Source organism: Trachinotus anak, unplaced genomic scaffold (genome assembly GCF_046630095.1).
Source record: "Trachinotus anak isolate AG129_WGS33_773 ecotype Australia unplaced genomic scaffold, CSIRO_AGI_Tana_v1 ptg000005l, whole genome shotgun sequence".
NCBI lineage: Eukaryota > Metazoa > Chordata > Actinopteri > Carangiformes > Carangidae > Trachinotus > Trachinotus anak.
The window spans coordinates 6,241,244-6,258,853 of record NW_027273856.1 but is presented as its reverse complement, the minus strand read 5'-3'; the positions used below and the strand labels follow the sequence as shown (position 1 = coordinate 6,258,853).

General features: G+C 39.1%; 1 protein-coding gene across 6 annotated transcripts in view; it reads right to left on the bottom strand.

Annotated features, from left to right (window-relative positions):
* Nucleotides 1-17,610, bottom strand: part of nrxn2b (neurexin 2b) — a 692,879-nt gene that overhangs the window by 493,920 nt on the left and 181,349 nt on the right. The window lies entirely within an intron of this gene.

Below are 17,610 nucleotides of genomic sequence, written 5' to 3'. Positions count from 1 at the left end.
GTGGGGGCTGTGACAACCTTTCACCAGCTTTCCTTTTCATTTGCAAGAAGGGAATGAGTATGTGTTCTCTTAGGGAGAATAAGCTGGGATAAAAGTTAAACAATAAAAAGTTGAAGTTCAAGAAGGCAATGTAGTAGGTAAGAGGATGCTATTTAAGTCTTGCAGCTGCTGATTGGTGCGTACAATAGCATCTGTCACAAAAGTGATGTAAGATTGTTTTAAAGCCGCATAATGAATTGCTAACACTTCATTTGAAACCTGTGAATTCCCAGCGACCTCGGTGAGGAACTTTGGTACCTGGCTTATTCGAGAGTTCATCTTGATGCAGAGAGAGAGCAAATGCACTGAAAGCACTCCAGACACTTGGCACCGGCTCCTTATTTTGACTTAGGGGGTGAGGGGGGGGGATTATTTTGGTTCACCAAGCCTCAGCAACACGTTGAAACCTTTCACTACACAAATCATCTGTCCAATTAAGCCCATTTGGAGGTAAGGTAGGTAGCTTTGATGAGTCCCACGAAAAGGAGTCACCGGGAGGACAAGGTCACGGTGAGTCATTTCTCAAATGTTTGTGGAGTGGAATTAAAAACTGTGCAGCTTCAGCCGGTAAAGGTTCTGATCTGCAGCGTGTCTCACTTCCTATTGACACTGAGTGAGCTGTGCCACTGTCTTCTGAGGATTCAGTTTTGGGTTTCAGTCGCCATTTACATAATAAGATCCTCCTTAAATCTTCATTTTAAAAACTCTTCCAATATTTCTTTTTTTTTTCTTTCAGATTTTATGGCTTTTAAAATCGTACAAAGAAAGAATCAAGTTAATCATTTTATGTTTTCATTTGTATTTGAAGGAAGTCTTATAATTAAGGTTCATGATAAAATAAACTTGTCGTTCATTAAAGTCTTTGTCTTTCTTTGATGCTCATTTATCTGAAAACACCGGTAAACCTTTCAACACATATTTGTTGGTTTTGTTATTTTCTAGTTGAGTCATGGCTTTAATCAGGCTTTACCAGTCTGCCACTTAATAAAATTAACTGCTACATACTCCGTGTTAGTGATTATATTTCAATGTAATTAGCACAGTGAGGTTTAAAAGAATTTCAATGTCAGAGTGGCTCCGTCGACAGTGCTGTCGGCAAACAGCAGCACAGTTCACAACCTTGGGTCAATTATGGACATTCATTAGCCATTAAGTGTACATCCACTGTCCTGTAACTCATGAGGATGAATCTTCCCAGCTTTAGTATGTTTAATTATTTAAATGACATGCAACAGGAGATTACAGGAGGTGAGTGGGAGGCAAGGTTTTCAAGACTGTGAGTATCTACTAATTAGCATTACGACTGAGGGACTACGGGGGGAAGGACAGAGTGCGGGCACAGTGATAGGCCAGGTGAGGCTCCATCACCTAGCTGAACTTCCTGTAATCTCACCTAATGTGGGGTTGGAGGATGTAGTAGCGTGTCCCTTCATCGTGTGTCACGGTTAGTTTGACGGTTCATCTGGGAGAAGGTCTGGTCGCAATGTTTTAAAGGAATGTGTGACCATTAAAGCTGCACCTGTCACAGGAAAATTCTATTATGTGACATAAATTCACTGCACACGGAACAGTCTGATACTTTATACCAGGGATATTCAATTAAAAGTCAAAGTAAAGTTCTGTTACATTGGTCTGGAGGTGGAGGTTAATAATACCTTCTCTATGTGATAGCAATAGAATATTAACTAAATGGTGTTTTAACATTTGAAGGATTATAACGGCTGTCATAAGTAATAACTACATAACAGAGGGTGTTCGAAAAATATAATGAAGCGCTTAATTTTACAAATTAAAATAAGTTAGTAAGTGTAACTTGACTTAATTTCTCTTCTTTGTGGTTGACTTCAACAGACTATTTTTATGATATAAAAACCTCAACATATCTGAACAACTGAACAGCTTTCACGCATCTTTTTCTCTTTCTGGCTCTCTTCTATCCCACTTTCGCCACTTATTTCTCCAATGTGAGTGTATTTCACAGAGTTTCAGTGATTGGCTGAGAGGCATCACGTGACCCATGCTGTGAAGGTTAGAAAAGCTACGCTGGTTAAAATAGAAATGATCGTTCAAACTTTAATAATTCTCAATAACTTATACACATTACACATCTGGGTCTGGATAGGACGGGGTCTGGGTCTGGATCCGGACCACACTCTGCTTTATATGAATGCTTGCCAAAGAGAGGAGATATAAAATATCTAACAGTGGTGAGTTTATGCTTCTTCACTTGCTCAATTCAAGAACCCCTTTAAATTTGCTTTTAAAATTTGATTTACCACCTCCTGTTTTTTATTCTTGCCTGATGCATTTTTTTTTTTTTTACATGTTGTGATTTTTGTTGTGCATCTAAGAATTTAAGGTCGACCAAGAATACCACTGCACTTCCAACACTTCAAAGCAGTGATATCATTATTCTGCTTTGAAAACATTTCTGTATTCTGGAAGCAGCCCCGTGGTTTCTTTATGCACTGGGCAGGAATATTAGCCAACATGTGCACTTACGCATGAAATTATTATTTTTTGCTCTGCTTACATGTGATAGGCTGAAAAGAATATTGCATTGGCCACGAATCAAAGTGAGACCTACTGCATGGTAGTAAGAAGACCACTGTTTGAACTATGGTTCAATAGAGCAGGTCAGGTAGTGGGAGTGGACCAGACCAGTCCCTGCAGATGTAGTCACAGCATTTTTCTTTTTTTTTTTCTAGTCAGTCAAGTAAGTGCAGGCAAACATGGTGTGTCAACAGTATCGTAATTAGCAGGGAAGAGATGGTATCCTCTGGTGCAGCCACTGTTTGTGATTCAGTCTGTTAAGATCTAAGCACTTTTAAATAAAACTTGTGGCTTCTGCAGTTTGAATATTTTAGCTATCTCAACTTTCCCTTAAAGTTTGAGAGGTAGCTATATGTGTGTTTGTGATGATAAATCTTTAATAGCGAAGGAATATTAACATAGTATCTTGTTCTTTGGTGATATTATGACTACTCCTCTTGCACCACCATTAGGCTAAACTACGAATTTTCTATTTTCTAATTATATCTTTTGCCCTTACAGGAAAAGCACAAGCAGCTTCCTTTACATATTTTATTTTATCTTTTCTATTTGTTTGCTTGAATGTTTTTTTGTTTTCTATTGCTACTTACAGTACATGTGCCGTAATATGTGACCAAAATAACATGTAAGACCTCACATATGTTCCTCAGCTGTGTACAGTTGATTTCAAGGTTGCAGGGGTGGGTCAAAGTCTTCAAGGAAAGCATCAAACTGAGGGGTTCAAGTCCATCATGGCCGCATCAGGGACATCAACTGAGGTTTAGATGGAGGATTTATATTTCCGTAAACACATAACCACAACATAAGGACACACAAATGACTGAAATAGGCCGAGCCTCTTTCTGCCAAAACAAATTGAAGGAGATATTTCTAGCCGCCGGTTTGACTCTGTTGGCCTTGCTTCTGTTCTCTACCGTTTTAAATCCCCACATATCTTAATAATGTTCTCTCTCTCTTCCAAATCCCCTTATTCAATTATGGCAGCCTCTAATACATGTGTCAACATGTTTCATTAGTCCGTCCTCCTCTCCTACCAGAGATTAGCTCTCCCTTCTTTCTTTTTTATTTACTAAATGCAGAAATATCAATTTCTCCAGGACAGAGGGAGAGAAACTGTGAAAGAGGGTGATTATTTTTGTTCATTACATTTCATTCTAGCCGGGCAGCCAGCGCTCATTTTCTTTCTTTTTTTTTTTTTCCTCAAAAGATTATTAAATATGCGGTCTAAAATTTACTTATTCAGCTTTCAATTTTGCTGCGGTCTACATTTAAACGCTTCGAGAACATTACAGGGAGTGTGGTACCAGAGCGTGGTTTTAACTCTTAACTTGTCGCCCCGGAAAAGCTTTTATCACAGAGCAGAGTATTCATGAGCTTTATGCAATCGAAACAATGCTAAGACTGTGGGAATAAGATATGAAGCAAGGCTGCTCCATCTTCTGTAAGTGTGCATGAGTGTATGTGTGTCATAGAAGGGGAGGGGGGGGTTGAGGGGGTGGTGATTAATTCCATGAGTGTGCGATCCCTTTGATGTTCCTCGTGGTAATTGTTGGGAAGTCCTGGTCCCTCAAGGGTTTTACAGCAGCTCCTGTATTGTTGAGCTAGTCTAGGGGCCACGTGTTGGCAGGGACCAGATGACGCTACACGCATGCGCTGCGGATTTCTCCTCACAACGCTACAACTGCAGAGAGCTGGAGCAGCGAGGAGCAGAGAGCTGGAGCACCCACCCCCTCCTCCCTCCCCACATACCCCTGTCTTCATCGGTTTCCCCTCGCCGCCTGATTTTGTCTCTCCGGAGAGCAGACAGGGAAATGGACAGACAGAAACGCAGAGATAGAGAGAAGGACGGAGATGACACGGAAGAGATGGGAACAGAAATGGACAGAGGAATGGAGGCAGAAAGAAGAACAGGAAGAGAGAGGAGTCTGTCTCTCTCACATTTGAAAGCCTTTGTAATCACTGGCCCTTTGGCTATGCTCATATTAGCAAAACGCCTCTGGTCAGATGATTCCCAGGGAAAATATGTCACAGTCTATATGCTGCTCATCCGATTTCCCTCCCTCATCCCTCTTTCATCGAGACCTCACTTTCACTTCTGATCTGTAAATCTACCATGAGTGCCATTGCTCTATATTTGCTTTGACTGCTCATCTGAAAATCTTTACACACGATTCCCACTTCCATACTTCTCCCTCAGTCCTCCCCTCGGTCTCCTAATCTATCTTATGTGCTCCTCCATCCCTCCTCCCCCATTATATTTCCTCCCTCTCTGTCTTGCCCCCGTTGACCTTAATTACAACATGTAAAAACCTGACCTGGATCCAGTTTCCAGCCTCTGACCACACTGCCCCAAGATTAATGCTCTGTGGGCCAAATTCAATTAAGTCTCCCTCTAAATAAGGACTACAAATTAGAAAATAAAGGGAGGGAGACAGAAGAAAAGGGACACAACATTGCGTCTTGGAAAAACCCATTGGGGGTAAAAAGGTTCATACAATTAAAGAAAAGACAGAGAGAATCAATGAACACTAACTGAAGTCCACTCTCATCAAACATTCATGGGATTTTTATGTTTGTGTGTTTTATAATAACAATTGGGAAATGTTAGTATTTGTTAAACAGAACTGCATCACAACAACCTAACTGGAGTAGAAATTGAGTACCTCGCCCCAAGTAAAGGTCCAACCCATATCTGTGCATCCTTAAATCAGTCAGGGCACCACATAGGTTTCCATCAGGTTTGTATTATAATATACAGTAAACACTAAATGCACAGTGTTTAGGTTTGCAGAAAGTAAAATCATCCCCAAAAGCAAAGGGGTACAGTGTTTTTGTTCTGGACTGTTTAGACAGGCAGATCTAAAATAACGATATATTTAGACTTTTTACTAAATGTATGACTGTATAAATTTGGAAATGATTTTCCTTTTGAAATCCCATGATTATTCTACACAGGAGTACATTTTGGATCAACATAGATCTGTTTTTTTAATGTTTTGGTGAACAATTCATTAAAAGGAACTCTTTGTAGTTTTAATATTTGATACAGCAGATTGGTCCGAACTGACTCACTTATGGACTCGCTGTCCAACAGCTCTGAGACTCAGGTGGGGAGTGGATAGCTGAAAGATTTATCCAGGGACTTTATTTGATTTTTAAGGATTTAATGAAAAGTAATGCCTTTCTCTTCCTTGGATTTACTTCTGTCTCCAGGGTCAGTGAACATGAAGAAGTGGGCAAGAGTCCAAGCTCAGCCAGAAATACTCCACAGTGCTTCATATTTTACCCATGGGTTGCACTAGTTTCTACAAATGTTCTATTACCCCACTGCCGATTTCTAGCAGAGCTAGACTATGTGTTATTTTTGGTATATTTATGTGAGATATTGCAAGTGAATATCTGTTAAAATGTCACGAAAATATCATCTTTGTCAAGCCTGCATTTAACACAGACTTTAAGTGTGCAATGAGTGTATGTATGATGTGATTTGTACACCATTGTTCCATTTTTACGCCCTGTAGGGTGGAATTATGGTCTGTAGTCAAGAGGTTTTTGCTGAGGATGACAACTCTTCTGTTAAATATCTTAGAAATTGTTACCCACAGTGTTTTCCATAAATTAACCCAATCAATAACAAAATCATGTTTGATTTTTTAATGTTCTAAATTAAAATTCTTGGTGTACTTTTTTGTCTTAATGTTAAGTCCTGGCCATGCATTCATATTTTCTTTTATTTAATGAATGTTTTAAATGGGTGGAAAAAACAAGATTTTTGTTTTCGATACCCGATTACTTATCAGCATTTGAGAAAATGACCACTATTTATATCAATTTGCTCTCTCTGGTTATTTTCTTCATAAGTAACAGGTGGCTGAACCCTTAGTTCATTAAGCATCCCCATTATTCCATTGCATTGACTTTTAATACACAATCATTTCAATTTCATGACTCATGAGGCTTGCATGTGGCTGCATAAAGTCTCTTTTGTTTGCCCTTTCAATTATATATATATATATATATATATATATATATATATATACAATCTCTAATCTCAACTATATATATATATATATATATAGTTGAGATTAGACTCATCCAGACCCAAAACAGCAGGTTTGAGCTTGTCCCCTAATTTTCTTGGACTCAATCAATCAATAAAATTTTTTTTTCTTATTTTCTTAAATCATATCACATGAAATATTGTGGCATGACAACAGTTACATTAGCCCCAATCACCTCAGCAATATGTGTTGCTGTTTAGAAGTTTAGAAGCTGGTCAGATTAATTTGCACTCATTCACAGATGGAAATGAACGGAAATGAGGTGACGATGAAATTAGCATCCTCACTGAGGAGAATGTCTGGAACACAATGACTGTCAGCTGTTAAAGATGTTAATATTATTATGGTATTGACAGTGTGAAAATATGCTAAAGTTTCTGTGGTTTGGCTGGTGAAAAAAAAAAGGCTCGGGCATGTTTTGGCTTCCTAACTTCTGCACAGTTTTTGGGATGAAACAAGGACTCTTGGTTTGAGTCAAGTCTCTATTCATTTTTGTTTTTTGGGCATAATTCACTTTTCAATTTTTGAATCTTGCCATGAAAGACAGCATGTCGGCCATATTGCAGAAAATATGTTCCTTTTTTTTTTAATGACAAAAGGGTTTTAAAACTAAAGCTTAATCAAGACCCACATGCAGTGCTCTCTACTGTGTCCAATACACTACCATTTTTTTCCTATCAACGAGAATATGGCACACATTTTGTCATGCCGTGCACTGCCATACGGCGACATTCTGTGTTTTCATTACAAATTCACAGGAGGGGATTCCACAGCCAACCCACAGTGTTTACGTCCTGCTTGTGAACACCGCCTTCAGCCTGATCTAGTCACGTTAAGGTGGACCGACTGGCTGGAAAAATCGAGAGAGGACAGTAGAGAAAGTGTCATTTAAATTATCATATTGAACTATCAAGCTCCTTCAAATGAAAGTAATTCAGCATTGTTACACTCCAACGCCTGTATTCTTGTAATTCATCAAACAGATGGGAGCCTCTCTGTCTTCTCATTCTGTTTGTTGTGCACTTTTTTTTTTTTTCAAGCTGTAATGAAGTTCATGAAAACTCACAATGCTCTGTGAATTGTGATTTTGCATTTCTTCTGACAGGTGTCTGTTATGTTTGCATTGGCCAGTTTAGTTTTTAGGCCCAAACTTAAACTCTGTAAGGGAGTTTTTTTGTGTGTGCATGTGTGTGTACAGCAGTGTGTGTGTGTGTGTGTGTGCCCAGTGCCTGGTAAAGTGGGAGTTTGCTGTCTGTATGATGTGTCCTGTCAGTTTCTGTAAGTGAGGCTGCCAATAATGAGGTGTGACTAGCCTGAGAAACACAATGCAGGCCTCCAATCAATCTCAGAAAGGAGGGGGGGGGGGGGGGGGGGGGGGGCAGAGTGACTGGGGACTGTCACACACCTCACACTCTGTCATTTCCTTCACCCAAGGGACCAAGTGAAGGTCACACAGGGTTGCCTCAGTCCAGCTCTGTCAATCAGCATTAGCCTCATGATTGTGATTACACCATTAAAAGGGATTAACTCATACATCCACTGTTGACCTCAGCTATGGATTCTGATATTTCTGATATTATTTGAACTATAATGTTAACCGGACAGCAGTGTTCGACTTCTTATCAGTGTCTTTTGTACAGCATCCTTTAAAGGCTTCAAGTGTAACAAACACCTACATTTTATGTATTTTCATTTTGGCTTGGGCAAAATCTCCTTCAACATCAGAGTCAATATTACTGTTTTGGTTTGTTACAGTCATCTCTAAGAGGTTATATTATTTCTAGTGCATTCAGAAATTAGTTTTTTCCCTCATTCATCTAAACATAATATTCCATAATGACAACATGAAGACATTATTTAGTAACTTTTTGTAAATCTTTACAAGGAAAAACTGGAAATTTCACATTGTCATAAGTATTCAGAAATTTAGCCCAGGAGCCTCCCATTTCTCTTGATCATCTCTGAGGTCTCTGATTGGAGTCCACCTGCGGTAAATTCAACTGACTGAACCTAATTTGGAAAGGCACACACCTGTCTATATAAGGCCTCACAGCTGACAGCTGACAATACATATCAGAGCGAAAACCAAGCCATGAGGTGGAAGGAGCTGCCTGCAGAGCTCAGAGACAGCATTTTGCAGAGGCACAGATCTGGGGAAGGCTACAAAAAATATGTTTGCTTTATTGAAGAATCTCAAGAGCACAGTGACCTCCATTATTCTTAAACTGAAGAAACTTGGAGCAATCAGAGAGAAGGGCCTTGGTGCGAGAGGTGACCAAGACCCCGATGGTCACTGGCTGAGCTCCAGACATTTTTATATATATATATATATATATATATATATATATATATATATATATATATATATATATATATAGTGATATAACTTTGGTGTGGAGTGAAAGAAATAAACTAAAACTCTCATAACGGTACAGTATCACTGATATGTGTGGCCAGATTTACTCATCCCAGGTTTTCCTCTGCATGGCTGTGGGGACTGTATGAAGCAGATTCGAGCTGCTGTTAGAGCTCCATAAATTTTAGAGCGCTGCTGTGTCAGGAGAAATTCTTGCCTGTGTGAGGACTTCTGTCACCCTGGCCCTAATGTGTCTGCAGTAGCCTCGCAGACTTCAAACCAAACAGCCCACCACCAGGCCCAGGCTGCTGAACAGGGTGGAAGAGGTCGCTGTAAAATACTAAACGATCGTCCCCCTGGGAGCAACGTGAACCTCCTTTCAGATCAAACAAGGTCATATTTAAAGCATCGTGTCATATTAAGTTTAATTCTGCTTTATCCAAATGTTAATTCAAGCTTTACTCAGCTTATTTTAAGGGGTGAGGTTCACAATGATAGTTTGAAATGTTTAAGATGGATGAAAAAGTTCTGATGTATATATGCAACCAGTTAAGTTTAGTGATCGTACCATCATTTGGCAAAACTGATATTGGTTTGCCAGTGTAATATAAGACAGTAAGCCAGTACTGTGTAAAGTAATATAGATTAATAAAAACAGCACAAAAGTATCAGCAGCCAGGAATTGTTTCATTCATGTTTAATCCATATTTATGTTGTTTTGAATCAGTAATGATGAGGCTTGAAACAGGAGGATTACATTTAAATCTATGTTTACTTGACATAAAATTAGTGTGACTGTTTTATCACTAATTATCACTTCAGATCCAAACATCCACAGCCTTAGATTATAGTTATCGCTGCAGAACTGTACTCTGCTCCTGCCCATTCAAATTACAGAAAATCAATGCTGCCTGGTGGGAGACGCAGTGGTAACCACTCAGCTGTCTGAAAGAACTTTAACAAATGAGGGACCATGACAGGGGGAGTTCTCACCTCCTTGGTTAACTCACGGCACCAACAGAGGTGTCCTGAAATGAGACATTTTGACTGTGAAGCTAAGTGTGGCTGAAAAAGAGCACGGGTTTGCATTTCTCCCATTATCATCAGAGCTTGGCGAATCATTGTGAAAATAATAACTGTTTTATTCATTCAAAAGAGCAGTTATTATTTGATGATGCTTTTATTGACGATTTCAGAACCAAACATTTCAATAATTTTAATATAATTTTCAATGTCTGGATCACATTTGTTGCCTTGAGTTGCTGCTGTTTTGGGATTTGATTTTTTTTCTAATTTCACGGCAACAATGAATTCATTGTTGCCTGCATCTCTACTCTCTGGCCCTTCATGTTTTTAGGTTGTGTGTTTGTCCATCCCATTCTCATGAACACGCTGACCTGATTTGAATTTGGTGCCCGAAGGTCAAAGTTCGAGGTCACTGTGACCTCACAAATCCCATTTTTGGCCTCATGAGTGCAATGTGTCAGGAACACCTCGAGGAAATCCCTACAAATTTGGTACAAACGTTCTCTTGGACTGAAAGATGAACTTATTAGGTTTTGGTGGTCAAAGGTCAAAGGTCAAAGTCACTGTCACCTCACAAAACACATTTCTGGTCTTGTGAAAGCAATATCTCAGGAATGCCTTGAGGGACTTTCTTAACATTTGGCACAAACATTCACTTGGAATGAAAGAGGAACTTATTAGATTTAGGTGGTCAAAGGTCAAAGGTGAGTGACATTTTTGGCCATAACCATGTAATGCATGTAAACTACATGTAGACTGGTTAGCGGAGGCATACAACCATGAGGCAGTTTAATACTGTACCAACTGGTTTTCTGCCTTTATGCCATTATTCCCAATGTTCTGTAATTGATGAAATAAAACACAGTTTGTTCTGAAAACTGCAGGTATCTCTGTTTCATCTCTGCCAACATAGCCATAACTAATTTAATGAGCTGTTCCTGTGTGTGTGTGTGTGTGTGTGTGTGTGTGTGTGTGTGTGTGTATCTCTATGTGCTGTGTTTTCCAGTTTTGTGTGTGTATTGCTCACACATGTATACAAGCTTATCTCTGTTTCAGCTTAAATTTGAATTCTAGTTGAATTAAAAGGGACAGTGGGCAATGGACTGTTCTACATTGCAAGAGGAAGTTGTTGATCCGGTTCCCAAAAACAAAGATAATTTAAAGTCATGCATATGTGAAAAAAAGAAATAAGACAGTTTAGCTGCAGTTTAGTTTACCTCAATAATGGAAATTTCCACACGAGAATGTCTTCAGACTTATGTCACTTGTGAAAGAAAGATTTTAGATTTTGAATAATTCTCATTATTTAATAGTCACTGTTTGCCTGACATTAGAAAAGCATCTTAAATAGCGTTTTGAATATGCAGCCAAATAACCCACAACAGCAGTAATTGTAAAGTAATCCACACTTTGTCAGTTCTGATTAAAATGCCACCTAAATCATTTGAGGTGAAGTGCAAGATATAGAAAAGAGTCTGAGCACAGGAACACAGCTTCTTAATTCAACGTCGGTCAAATATATGAAAAAAACGTATACATGAATATTTCATGAAAAGCATCGTGTATGAAAAATGAAGCTACACAGTGGCACATGGACTCCATAATCTGCCCTCACCGAGCTCAGGCAGAGATGGCTATCTTGACCTGGACCTAGTCTATTACATTTGAGGTTAGATACAGATCAGGCTGGATATTCCCTTCATTTTCCCTCCAGTATCTCCAAGGAGATCTACATTAAACCTGTCAAGATACAATCTCCCTGGGCCTGGTAAACTTGATTCCCAGTATGCACCGTGCTGGCCTCTCCAAAAGAGGAAGCGGTGGTGGCAGCGGGGGACTTCATTCACATAGAGACCAAATGGTCTGTGGGCAAACATATCTGTAATTCCACAAGTCAAGGGGCTGGAATTGTTGCTAATTTAGAGCCATTAACTTGCACATTTTTTTTTTCTCCTGTTGTTGGGAATAGCAGTTTTATTTATTTAAGGGGCCTGTCATTAGTTTCTTAAAGCTAAAACAGCTTCAGGTCTGTGTGATTTGTGAATACCTTGTAGACTGCTGGGCCAAGGAAACAGGCTATTTTTTTTCTGATACAAAATAAAATAGAAAGATGATATTATTATAATTGAGTTTTATGAGAAAGATACACCGCACTATTACTGCTTACTGTTGATGGTAAATCATAATTAAGTTGTGCATGGTGAACAAAGTAATATCATTTCATAGCTTTAATTAGTGAGCCTGCAGGGGTGGAAGGACACCATCAAAATATGAGCTATTACATATTGCAGTTGTCTTATTGGTTTGCTTCTACATAAAGGTCAGAGCAGTTACAAAGTTATTCACCAATCTCAACTGAAACCTTTTTTTGCTATTTTTACCCTGAGTTAATGATCATCAGGGCTGAAACCTTGGGTGTGCAGAAGTACAGTATAAGCTCATGTCTCAATGAAGTCAGTGGTAAATATTTCATATTTTATCCTGTTTAAATCTCACATTTAGTTTATACTTACGGGGTTTGGACATTACTTAACTGCTCAGTATTAGTCTGAATTTCTGTATTTTTAGCTTAAAAAAGAGCATAAAAAGTGCATTTTGGATGGCTTTACAGTCCATGCCTTTAAATTTTAAAGATAAAATAAATACATTCTACATTAATAATGTGTGCACATTCTCTATGGACTGTCCTGTGTCTGACTAAGAGACACACTCCTGAATACAAAAGTACTTTTTGGCTGGACTGCAATTGCGGGGTCAGTGCTATAAATACAGATGTCACTGACTGACTGAGTGATGAGGTTACATCACTGGTCGGCTGGCAGAGTGTTGGAGTTTCCTCATCCGTCGCTGCACTTTCAAAATGATTCGGTGCAAGTGCCGCCAGCTTAGTGCCTTTGTTGTGAGACTAACCAACTTTTCAGACCCCTTTATTTCCTTTTTTTTAAAGTACCTAGCAACAAATCGTGTGAATTTTTTGGACAAACCTTAGCTGCAAGTACACACAACCAAAATTCCAGCACAGGCTTGTTTTTAACTCATGTTTGGTGATTTTGTCAGATGAAGTCATGGTTATAAAATCAGAAGCAGCAGCTTTTGGAAATGGCTTGGAAGTGACTGCAGATTAAAATGTAGAGTACCATTCAGTCAATATTTCATACTTGTTCCATTATCTGACAACAGAAACAGAAAATCATGTAAATGAGAGCAGCTTTATCGTGAATTCAGCTGTATTAAAACAGATGAAGGGCTGAAACTGGCTGAGACTTGGCAAAATGCAAATAGCTGCCCTTTTTCCACCTTTGTGAATGTTGTTTAAAATGCATTTATTGCCATTGCTCCTGAACAATTGATCACATCTCACAATGTATGAAAGTTTTACCGTATTATTTGGTGGAGGTCAGTAGTTCACTGCCTTCAGGATAACCTTGCAACAGCTTTCTCCTCCCAAAAGTTAGCCCAAACACTTGACTCATTTTCTGCTGCTGCACTTACAGAATTTCTTCACAGTCTAAAACCTAAACTCATCCTACTATCTCATTTCAATTATTTCTTTTAAGAAACATGAAGCTATTAGGAATAGAATACAATCCCTCTGGTAATTGTCCTTTTCCTCAAAAAGAAAATAAAAATAATTGTCCTTAATACCAGGTAGGTATTTTTTGCAAACTATAATGTCTATATTTTAAGATAATTTGCAAATATTCATATTTCAGGGTGTGTTGTTAAGATCAATGGTAGAGAGAGTAGAGGGTAATTCCTGGAAATATTCTTTTGCACTTGTCAGTTAAAGTTGCAATTTGTATTTACACATAAACATTTAGGGTTATGTTGTGTCTTCCCCGAAGCGCTTCTTAAATAACAATCCCGCTGAAATCACGATGTTAAATGCAATGTTAAATGTAATCTGTTGCTTTACGAGCGTACGGCCCAGCGTGTGGGGATGGTGCCGGTCTTAGAGGCAGAGCAGATAGAGATCAGCAGTGACTGAAGCCTGGGATTTGTCCTTCCTGGAGTTGTGAAGGACAGCCTTGGGTTTGAGAGGAGACTGACATTGATTTTCTTGGCCTGGTTATGTGATGGCTGCGGCACCTGCCTCTGATCGTTAACATTGACCAAAACCTCTCTCTCTCTCTTTTATTTTTATTTTTTTATTAAAAAACATGGCTGTCCTGACACACACAGATACATACATGTGCACACAAACACACAGATTCAAGGAACGGCGATGCTCGGAAAGCTGAGAGGTCCCTAAACCCTCCAGTGAAAATCATCTAATTCGCTAACATGTCACACGTCCTCGCCTTTACCAAATAGGTTTATTGATTTTTCTCGTTCGAGATGTTTTTGGACCCGTCCACTGGGAACAAATACTGTATTAATTCTGGCTACAGGGTGATCAATATAAATGGCTGGCTAGGCATTGTTTGATGAAACAAGCATAATCAGCTACTTAACTTTGAACTCTGATAATATAGCATCCACTCCCCAGGTTAATTACCTTGTGATTTTTTTATTAGGTAGCTTTTATTTAACTTGCATGGGTTTGTCCTGATGAGGGAAAAAAAAAACCAAAAACAAAACACTATTACCTGTACAGCACTTGTTTTACCTCCAAAGAGAATTATGTATTAGCCTGTGGCCTGTTTGAAGATTGCTAATACAATGTCAGTTTATGAAAGTACTGTACAGGAGAGAGAGGGACGTCAGCTCCATCCATTGACATGCACATTAAAGCAGCTCAGCTGCCCCCTACCCACAATCCCAACCACCCTCACTATGAAATTTTCTGTTTCAGCCACCTTTCAAGTTTTGATCCCTCTGCTTGTGAGGGCTGAGTTGATAGGAAATGCACAGCTATGCCCTCGACATGGTGGATCGGAGGGTTGAATGTCTGATGTGGAGATCAGGGCGTGTCTCAGGGGAGAAGGTGAAGATGGATAGATGTCAGATTTCCCATTCTTCTGGTATATTCTATCATCTCTATGTGTGCTCTTCTCATTACGAGCGCGTGGCTGGAGTAAACAGTCAGCGCAGTCTGGGATAGACTACAGGCAGGGATCAGAGTTAAATGGCAGTAGGTTGTGGGAAATGTTACAGGGAGGCAGAGTAGAGGCTGCATAGAGATGAAGGGATTATGGTTATGATTCATCTGCTGGTGGCAGTGAATGTCTGCTGGGGATAGAGAAATATATTCTTGCCTTTGTGTTGAGCCGCACAGGAGCAATGAACTGGTAAACATCTCGCCTCGTGATAGTTAAAAAAAATAAAAAAGTGGGTGCAATTGAGAGGAACCATTTTGCACAAGTTTTCTCCTGGAATAAGCGCTGGAGCTAAGCTGGGGTTTAAAATGTATCTGTGAGTAAGTGAAGAATAAATGAAGGTAATCTCAGTTTCCATGCCGTTGCATGAAATGACTGTGAACTGACATCAAATCTACCAGTATGTCGTTCAGGCTTACAGTGGGGACTGTTTATTGATGACAACTGACTTTTAAGAGTTGCAACAACTTTTTATGGCTATACAACTCAATCTGACCATTATTTTATTATTTAATAGATTCCCCTTTTTGGTCTATAATACATAATAAAAGTAAAGGCCCAAGTTAACATCTTCAAATTCCCTTTTCTATCTAAGCAACAGCCTAAATGTTTTAATCTATAACAATGTAAAACAGAGAAAAGCAGCAAAGGTTGGCCTTTTTGTTTGCAACATGACTTGAAATATTATTATCAAAATGTTTTTTTGTTTTTTTTTAATTAACAAAAAGCTGTTGTTGTCACTTCTAAGATTAATAGGTAACATACCTGTTTTTTTTCAAGTGTAAAAAACATATCTTGATACTGACTATTTTAAGTATCATAACAAAGGGCAGCATGAATTTCATGAAAATGTGTAAAAATGGTCACACAGCTAATGTCCATAGGTTACGTTAGTGGTTAGCACTGTTGTTACCGTTACCCAATAATGATGACATCCTCGAGTGATGCACATGTTATGATGGTGTATATGCTCTGTCATATACATTTTGCAGCCTGGCATTCTGGCCCATTCACATTTGAGAATTGGTCTGGAACATCTCAGTTCATTTTCAATTTCCAAGGGGCGTTAATGTGAAGTCGTGGGTGAAAAAGCCTGGAGACACAACTAAATAGACCTACAACCAATCAGAGCAATGGGATGTGTGGTAAATTAAACTCTTGCCAAATGGTAGTACAGCAAACACATCTTTCTTATGAACAAACACTGTGAGTGCAGTTGTTTGTTCTTCTTTTAGAGTAAACATAATGTCCAGTCTTGATGGCGTCAGTTATATCGGTTGTTAAAGAAAATGTGCTTGACCAGCGTTCCTCTGTCAGTCATTGCATGAAACCTGTCCAATTTTAAATAAATGGCTCTGGCCCGACGTGGTAACCTGTCTGAAAAGAAAGGGGGGCCACTCATCTGCGAGAGCGAATAAACCTTTGCTTGCTGACTGGTCTGGTTTTTCAGGCTTTACTTTTGATACAGCTCTTTTGCTTTTAAACTGCAATTAACAAATCAAAAATTGTCTGGATAACCTTGTATACCATCTTACATGGACTAAAATTGTGCCTCAAGTGTCATGGCTAACTTTGATATTGCTGCTACAGTTTATTTCTTTACACTTGTAACTGAGTTTTAGGTTCAGTTTTCTATGTGACCCATAATGACAATTATCTGTGAAGAGTACTGATGTAATGTTGGAATCTAAATGTCTGTGAAGACTCAGTCATCCCGGTGATCTCTTTGAGCTGTACAATGTTGAATGGGCTTGTCCGAGGTCTTGAAAATATTTCACCTCTCATCCAAAAGACTACCTCAGTTTTAGAGGGTCGACCCTCAAAATGGTTACTAACTCACAAGAATTCAAATGCCTTGAACTCCACATTAGCAAGATAGAGGTGAAGAAACCTTTCAGTTGAGAGTTGATACATCTTCAAGAACCTCAATCAAGTCTAGTTGCCTTCGTAAAGCTCTAAGAGTTGGAATCTAAAGCTAAATCCCAAAAACGATGCTCACACCATATGGTGCTGTGGGTCTTGGTTAGTCTTAAAACCAAGACAACTTCACTTTTTATATTTTCCAGTGATACCTGAGCTTTTCCGTCAGGGTTGAATCGAAGGAAAGGCATTGTTACTCAAGTCTGTGAATCACAGACTGAGCTGTTAAAGCAGAGGAAGCTCTCTCCACACCACCAAAGGTTAGAACATTGACTGGCTGCTGCACTTGTTCACTTCCTTTCTCTCTTGTGAACTTTGCTTTAACACTTTTTTTCTTTCCCTTCAGACAGTCCTCACTGGGAGGCCAGAGGCAGAGAAAGGTCAGACGATGGGGAAAGCATAACTGTGAGAGATAGGAAATAGTCAGAGTGGAGCGTGGTGTGTAGTTTAAAATGCATTTTTGGCTGCAAAGGAATACAAGGTGAATCAAACTCTCACATGAAAAAGCTGCTCATGACGAAAACACATTTGAAAAATATGTCAAATGGACAAAAGGTCAGAAGTCTGACAGCTAGAAAGAGGTGTCGTGAGATTAAACAGCTGTATTGTGTTGTAA